Genomic DNA, 8,400 nt, shown 5'->3' on the forward strand with positions numbered 1-8,400 from the left:
AAATGGCAACCCACTCCAGTGTTCTTGCCTGGAGAATCCCAGGGACGGGGGAGCCTGGTGGGCTGACGTCTATGGGGGTCGCGCAGAGTCGGACACGACTAAAGCAACTTAGCAGCAGCAGTAGATTCTTTCCCAGTCAAGATTGAAGATGAGAACACAGCCTAGTTGAAACATTCATTGCAGCCATGTGAATTCCTGAGTAGAGGACCTAACTAAGCTGTGCTCAGTCTTAAGGTACATATAAAGTGTGAAATAATAATGTGTGTTAGTTTAAGTTACTAAGTGAAAGTGAAGTCGTTCAGTCGTGTCCGACTCTTTGCGACCCCATGGAGTGTAGCCTACAACGCTCCTCTGTCCATGGGATTTTCCAGGCAAGAGTACTGGAGTGGGTTGACATTTCTTTCTCCAGAGGATCTTCCCAACCCAGGGATCAAACCTGGGTCTCCTGCATTGTAGGCAGATGCTTTACCATCTGAGCCACCAGGGAAGTCTAAATTTGCAGTAATTTGTTGCACAGCAATAGAAAACTGTAGCAATATAAGAAATATTCAACTAATATTTGTGGAGTATTTTCTATGTGCAAAGTACTGTGCTGAGGCCATATTAAGTGCAGATAAAGTTGTTTTCTCAAATTATTGTTCTCCAGAAAATTACAGCTACAATAGTAGAATAACACTGGCATCCTGGTATCATTTGACTTCTAGGACACTTTATTAGTCTTTATTCATAGTCCTGTTAATCAGAACATGATAGTCAGGCATGTAGTAGCATGTATTGCTTGAATTTTGATAAGAATTGGGCTAAGAAAAATATTTTTGAATGTAAGGACATTAATTTGGACATGAGTTCTTTTCTAAGTTCATATGAAAAGATGATATTTAAAGTTAGCTAAATTAAATAGATATTTTTTATGATAACTTCAGGTTCCATTTGAAGGTTATAGATATTTTGAATTTGTTTGTAGTTAAGTATCAGTATTTATGACCGTAGTTAAGTCTTATTGTCCCCTGAATTAGATTAGCATAGTTCCTAAATTAAGGGAATACAAACAGATGATATAAATTCAATACTAATTTACATAAATTTTATTGAAAGAATGTTCTTTGGATTCTAATCATGGAAATCTTGGGGAGAAAAAAAAATTCCAAATTCAGTTCAAAGGTGTACTGCTGCTAAGTCACTTCAGTCATGTCCGACTCTTAGCGACCCCATGGACTGCAGCCTACCAGGCTCCTCTGCCCATGGGATTTTCCAGGCAAGAGTACTGGAGTGGGGTGCCATTGCCTTCTCCTCAAAGGTGTACAATGTTAAATAAATATGTTCTTATTGTGATCTACATTTGTATTTCTTAACTGCCATAGGATTTTCAACATTGACTTTCATTCAAGTTTTTTTGCATACTATAAAAATCAGTTAAGCTGTATAGGTGCTTCTTATGTTAGGGGGCACAATTTAAACTCCAGAGAAAATCTCCTAATTCCTATATAGGATGATTTTAGATCTTGGGCTTTCAAGAAAGAACCATAGAAGATATTTTCTTAAACTTTGTTAATCTCAAAATAAACAGCTGTTGCAGGAAATATCCATGTTTTGGTCTTTTCTGAAACTCAGGTACCATCCAGATAATATTAAACATCAGTATACTCACATTGTTTATAAATTAAGTGTTCAGTCACTCAGTAGTGTCTGACTCTTTGCAGCCCCATGGACTGCAGTACGCCAGGCTTCCCTGTCCATCACCAACTCCCGGAGCCAGTGTACTAACATCAAATATAGAAAAAAATGCAAATTAGCACTGGTAAATTATCAATAAGAGGTTAATATTCTGAAGTGAATTTATGTAATATTAGGTACACTAAATGCAAGATTTCAGAATAAGTGAGACAGAGTTTATAGTAAACAGAGGAATGAATTTAAGTTTTGTTCTCCTTTAAATATAACTCGTTAAACTCTTTACTGTCTACATTCTTAAATAACAAACAAAAAACAGCTTTCGTGGACTATCTCACATTATTGAAAAATATGCTTCCTTAATCCTAATCTCTGAGACAAAACTCTCTTCCCCTCATTTCTTTTCTTGATTTGCACTGAAAATTCATAATGTAAGAAGGGGGAAAATAATCCTTTATTCTTAGAAAACCCAAAAAGTAACTGGTACGTAGCTTTGAAATATCAATATATTTTTTTTTCTATGTAACCAATCTTAAAGCAAAGCATGCGTACACATACAAACAGACACACAAAGACCTTAGTCATTAATATGACTGATTTTCTGTTTTTCTGAGTCTGTCACTTCTACTAGAAGTAGCTGCTAGGCTTGACTTTCTCCATTAATGAGAGATCGGTTCAGGAAGAGTGTAATTTTCCCAGTAATACTCTTGGAGAGCTTTTTGACTCAACAATTCCATGCTTCAAAATTTCAAAGTTGCAGTCCATGTGTACAAACATGTATCATCAAGAGAGTCCATGTCCTATCAGTTCTCTTAACTACTAGTGTCTGTATTCCCTGTTAATGTAAAGGATAAAGTAAAGGAGAAATTGAAGTGAACATCTTTTTCCTCTCAGTTTATTTGTGTTTAGAAGACCTCTCTTTCTGAGCAAAATACATGAGAGAAAACATAACTGCTTGCATGCTACCTGCATTTCATTATTTTTCAGTTTTAATTTTTGCTTGCTTTATCTTTCTTCATCATTATGGAAATTTCTCTATGGGTCTCTGAGTTACTGTATTTTGCCAGTTAAATCAATAAAACCCTTTATTTGAAGAAAGAATTGCATTACAGTATTGTCAATAAAGAATCGTTATTGCAAGAAGAGGCTCAGAGAAAATAATTAAGAGATGGAAATCTCTGAAGAAACTTTTGCAAACCAATTGTAGATGTAATCTATTTATGTAAATGATGGGTTTACATTTGTATAGCACCTTTCATCCAAATAGATTGCTAGGTACTTAACAATTGTGACTATTCTATTCTTGAATATGAGTATATTCTTTCCTTTCTCTTAAGTTGTTTTCATGATGAAATCTTGGGTCTGCTTGATAAAGTTTGATATGGATTATTTAAGGCAAGAAATGTAAAAGAACAGATGATCCATTTGAGACAATTAAATTACATCAATGTGGTTCAATGTGCACAAATCCCAAAACTTTGGGATTGGAAAGGCTATAACTGGGCCTGTCCGACTGTATAACTGTCTGACTCTTTGCAATCCCATGGACTGTAGCCTGTCAGGCTCCTCTGTCCGTGGGATTCTCCAGGCAAGAATATTGGAGTGGTTTGCCATTTCCTTCTCCAGGGGACTTTCCTGACCCAAGGACCGAACCCTGGTCTCCTGCATTGCAGGCAGATTCTCTACCATCTGAGCTACCAGGGAAGCCCTTTAACTGGGCCTAGGGAACAAAAAGTAAGTGCTTTCACTCTTATATTTTTTTTCTTATAACCATGACTTGACATATTTACCCACTAACACTACCTCACCTTTCCTTTGTGCCTTTTCTTTTGCCTTTCTCAATCAGAACTGTGAGGGCTTCTATTTGATGTGGTAATTGCAACTTTCTCCTCACCAAACTGCAATCGTTTCCAGTTATTTGTTGGGGTTCTTGTCCCTATATGGGATAAAGTTCAGCTTTCTCAGATCCTACTTTGGTCCTCCATCCTCCCTTTCTCTTCACTCATTTTCTTTCTTGAAAAAATAAATTTCTCTACAGGTGTCAAAAACTCCACCATAAAAAGGAATATATTTGAATCCGTTCCAATAAAGTGTATGAACCTAGAACCTATTATACAGAGTGAAATAAGTCAGAAAGAGAAAAGAAACAAATATTTTATATTAGCACATATATTAGAAATGGCAGAGGAATCAGAGATCAAATTGCCTACATCTGGTGGATCATAAAAAAAAAAAAAATGAGAGTTCCAGAAAAACATCTACTTCTGCTTTATAGACTATGTCAAAGCCTTTGATTGTGTGGATCACAGCAAACTGCGGAAAATTCCGAAAGACATGGGAATACCAGACCACTTGACCTGCCTCTTGAGAAATCTCTATGCAGGTCAAGAAGCAACAGTTAGAACTGAACATGGAACAACAGACTGATTCCAAATAGGAAAAGGAGTATGTCAAGGCTGTATATTGTCACCCTGCTTATTTACTTCTATGCAGAGTACATCATGAGAAATGCTGGACTGGATGAAGCACAAGCTGGAATCAAGATTGCCAGGAGAAATATCAATAACCTCAGATATGCAGATGACACCACCCTTATGGCTGAAAGTGAAGAAGAACTAAAGAGCCTCTTGATGAAAGTGAAAAAGGAGAGTCAAAAAGTTGGCTTAAAACTCAACATTCGGAAAACAAAGATCATGACATCTGGTTCCATGGCTTCATGGCAAATAGATGGGGAAACAGTGACAGACTTTATTTTCTTGGGCTCCAAAATCACTGCAGATGGTGACTGCAACCATGAAATTAAAAGACACTTGCTCCTCAGAAGAAAACCTATGACCAACATAGACAGCTTATTAAAAAGGAGAGACATTACTTTGCTAACAAAGGTTAGTCTAGTCAAAGCTTTGGTTTTTCCAGTAGTCATGTATGGATGTGAGAGCTGGACTATAAAGAAAGCTGAGCACCAAATAAATGATTCTTTTGAACTGTGGTGTTGGAGAAGACTCTTGAGAGTCCCTTGGACTGCAAGGAGATGCAACCAGTCCATCCTAAAGGAAATCAGTCCTGAATATTCATTGGAAGGACTGATGTTGAAGCTGAAATTCCAATACTCTTGCCACTTGATATGAAGGACTGACTCATTTGAAAAGACCCTGATGTTGGGAAAAATTGAAGGCAGGAGGAGAAGGGGACAACAGAGGATGAGATGGTTGGATGGTATCACCAACTTAATGGACTTGAGTTTGAGTAAGCTCTGGGAGTTGGTGATGGACAGAAAAGCCTGGCATATTGCAGTCCATGGGGTTGCAAAGAGTTGGACAGAACTGAGTGACTGAACTGAACTGAACACATATATGTAAAACATATAGCCAGTGGGAATTTGCTGTATGATGCAAGAGTTCAAACTGGGCTTTGTGCCAACCTAGATGGATAGGATGAAGTAGGAGGTGGAAGGTAGAGGGAGGTTCACGAGGGAGGGAACATATGTATGCCTATGACTGATTCATGTTGATGTATGGCAGAAACCAACACAATATTGGAAAGCAATTATCTTCCAATTAAAAATAAATAATTTAAAAAATATAGAAACTTACACAATGACTGTATATTCAAACCAAGATGAATTTGTAGTGAAAAAATAACTTCAAGGTATGTTGTTTGCTGTTTGGATATGAATTAGTTGCAAATGGGATTGAGTAAATACACTAAATATATGTGAAAGTTGTGTGTTATTCAGAGGATGACTGGCTTAGGATAGTGAAAGCAAGCATTAAGAAATAAGTGCCGCCTCTCTAAAATGAATATTAAGAGAAGAAGAGTATTGAACTGTTCTCTGGGAGGACCAGTAAATGAAGTGTGGAACTAATTGGATTCTCAAAAATTGACCCCATCAGTATTATTATTTGAGTTTTGTCAGTGTGAACATAGAGTAGGCAGAGACCCAGTCACTGAGGACTGACCATGTTCTGGGCACTGTGGATAAAATAGAAACAGGGCGCAGCCTTTGCTTCTGATTAATTAGTGCATTGAAGCTTATGTGGCTAATTGCAATGATAAAGAAAATGAAGAGAAGTTCTTTATGGTTGCAGTTACACAGAGTAAAAGCCTATTACCCAGGATTAGACAAGGAGAAGTATATCGTATTATCATTTTCCTGGCTAATTTATGGTTTGTGACTTTAAATATATCTTGATAGTAATGCAGGTATACCATCAGTTCTAAGTCTGAAGCCTACTATAAGGCATAGTAATAAACAAAATTCTCTCAGGGCAGGTACATGCCTATTTTATATCTTTCTGACTTTAAAAGTTAATTGGCTCTTAAAACATGACATTGGATATATCTCCTTACCAGAGTAGTTGAAAGGAATGATTTAAGGGTAACTTGAAATTACAAAGGGCTTCACAAATTAAATTAATTCTCTCTTGCGATTGCCTTTCTCAGTAGAAAAATATTGTCCTCCTATAAATGACAGTTAAAATGGTAGTTAAAATAAATAAGTTAACACAGAGAAAAAAATCAAAATTAACATTATATTGGCCTGATGGCTTGATGATAAAATTTCTTCTTCCCTATTAAAGGTAATGCCTTTAGAGTTATGGCTTTCTTAAGGCATGTATCTTTTTTATATCATCAGCAGCAGCAACAACAACATTGTTATCATTATTTTCTTTGTTACTATAACACTAGTCACATTAGCAGTTTGTACTAAAATATTTAATAACTCTGTCCAGATACTGACTATATATGATAGATGGACTGCTTCTAAATTGCTGCAGTCCAGGCGTTCTCTGTTCTGGTCTGTGTGTCAAAATATAGTGAAAAAGAGAGGCCTGGAAAGCAGAAGGACAATGATTCCTTTGAGATGACTTTCAGAATTTGAGCTAGGGAAGCAGTAAGTAAAACAGCTCCTTGTTGACCTCTGCACTTTATCTTCTCTCTCTCTCTTTTTTCTCCCCCATGGCTCTAATTTTGGGTTTAATTCCTTCTGTTGTTTTGCATAAGCGATGTTAAGATTTGTCCTGAGTTCCAGCACTAGGGGGTATTTTAGCTCAGAGTCCTTTCAGTTAAATTCTGGTATAAAAAGATGCTTCTATATGATAGGTTGATATTGTATAATTTTGTTGTTCTAGCTTTTCCTTTTCTCTTATGTTTTTTTAATTATTAGTTTCAGTTGTTTTGAAATGGGGCCCTTTTGCTTATTCTAAGAATTTTGTATACGCTTACTGAGAAGTAGGACAGATGACTAGGTTGGTTTACCTATTTATTGCAGATGAAATCCTGAAAAAAAACAATATTTTCCAAACTGATCAGCAGTGACAATGTTGACCTAAGCCTTGTCATCCTGGAACAGTGAAGGTTAAAGAAATTCCCCAGACTTCTTGTGTTCCTGAAAAGGTCTGACTTGGAAGAACCATCCCTCCCACATGACATTGATAAGACTCATGGGTGCCTCCTACTTTATTGATGACAAGCCAGACACAGACCTACTAGATTCTCAGTTTTGCCTCCTGAATGATTAGCTGAAAGGCTTGCCCCATTGATCAGTCAGAACAAAATACTAGTTAACAGACTTGGGTTAAATTTCTCTCCTGTCAGTTCCCTAAATATCAACACACCCTTAGCCTGAGCTTTCTCTCCTGTCAGTTCCCTAAATATCAACACACCCTTAGCCTGAGCAGCAAACAACCTTCCTTAATAGCCTTTCCCAAGGATTTTTAAGACCTCAGGAGAAAGCACATTCTGATCTATTACCTACTATCCTGTCACCCCAGCTGTGGTGTGTGTGTGTGCTCAGTCACTCAGTTGCATTCTCCTCTTTGTGACCCCCATGAATGGTGGGCCACTGGGTTCCTCTGCCCGTGGGATTTTTCAGGCAAGAATACTGGAGTGAGTTGCCATTTCCTTCTCCAGGGGATCTTCCTGAGCCAGGGATTGAACCTGAGTCTCCTTCATTGGTAGGCGGATTCTTTACCTCTGAGCTATCAAGCTTACCACAAAAGGAACAGTATATAGGCTTTGTATACACTGGTTGTTGGGACACCTTTTCCTCTCTGTATTTTTCTCAACAGAGCCTACTGGCTGTGACTTTAAACCTGAAAGACAAGCCATTTGTCACAAAGCTATAAAGCATTAGAGATTTTTTTGTTTGTTTGTTTGTTTTTTTGCATTATAATTTTAGTATTGGTCATTAGTTGGCATTATAAATCAACAGCCAAAATCATTGTTCTACTTTATCTTGTTATTAGCTGTATTCAAGACCAAAGAGAAAACACTATAGAGCTAATAACTTACATATTTATGAAGCCTGTTCACTAGTTGGAGGGTCACCCCCCTTACTCTAATACATCCTTTAAATCATGTGTTATATATTGATTACATAAGCCTTGACTTGTGAACATTGACTTCAGAAGCCAGTCAGAATATTCAACTACAGAGAAGTGGTGAATATTTATTGATAAAGAGATAAATAGAGAGGGGGGCTCTGCTTTAACAGTAATATTGATTCTTCTTGAAAGGGGTAGAAGAAACTTTGAATGAGATTAGCACACCTCCTAAGATCAAAATAAAGAAAGCTTGCTTTGTTGTGGAAAATCTGTTGGCACTAAAAGAGTGTAAGAATTTTGGACATCAAAGAAATTTCAAGATGTTAGATGAATGAACTTCAGAAAATTACTTAAATTCTGGAAATAGCAGCAAGCACACTGGGAAAGTATCAAGGAGTATTAG

At 37.0% G+C, this 8,400-nt stretch overlaps 1 non-coding gene across 1 annotated transcript; it reads right to left on the minus strand.

The window, feature by feature from the left end:
- Nucleotides 1–415: 415 nt before the first annotated feature.
- Nucleotides 416–487, minus strand: TRNAC-ACA (transfer RNA cysteine (anticodon ACA)). The gene has a single exon. It is a non-coding gene; the product is annotated as a tRNA-Cys (tRNA).
- Between the last annotated feature and the right edge of the window lie 7,913 nt (nucleotides 488–8,400).

Source organism: Bos mutus, chromosome 6, assembly GCF_027580195.1.
Source record: "Bos mutus isolate GX-2022 chromosome 6, NWIPB_WYAK_1.1, whole genome shotgun sequence".
Lineage (NCBI taxonomy): Eukaryota > Metazoa > Chordata > Mammalia > Artiodactyla > Bovidae > Bos > Bos mutus.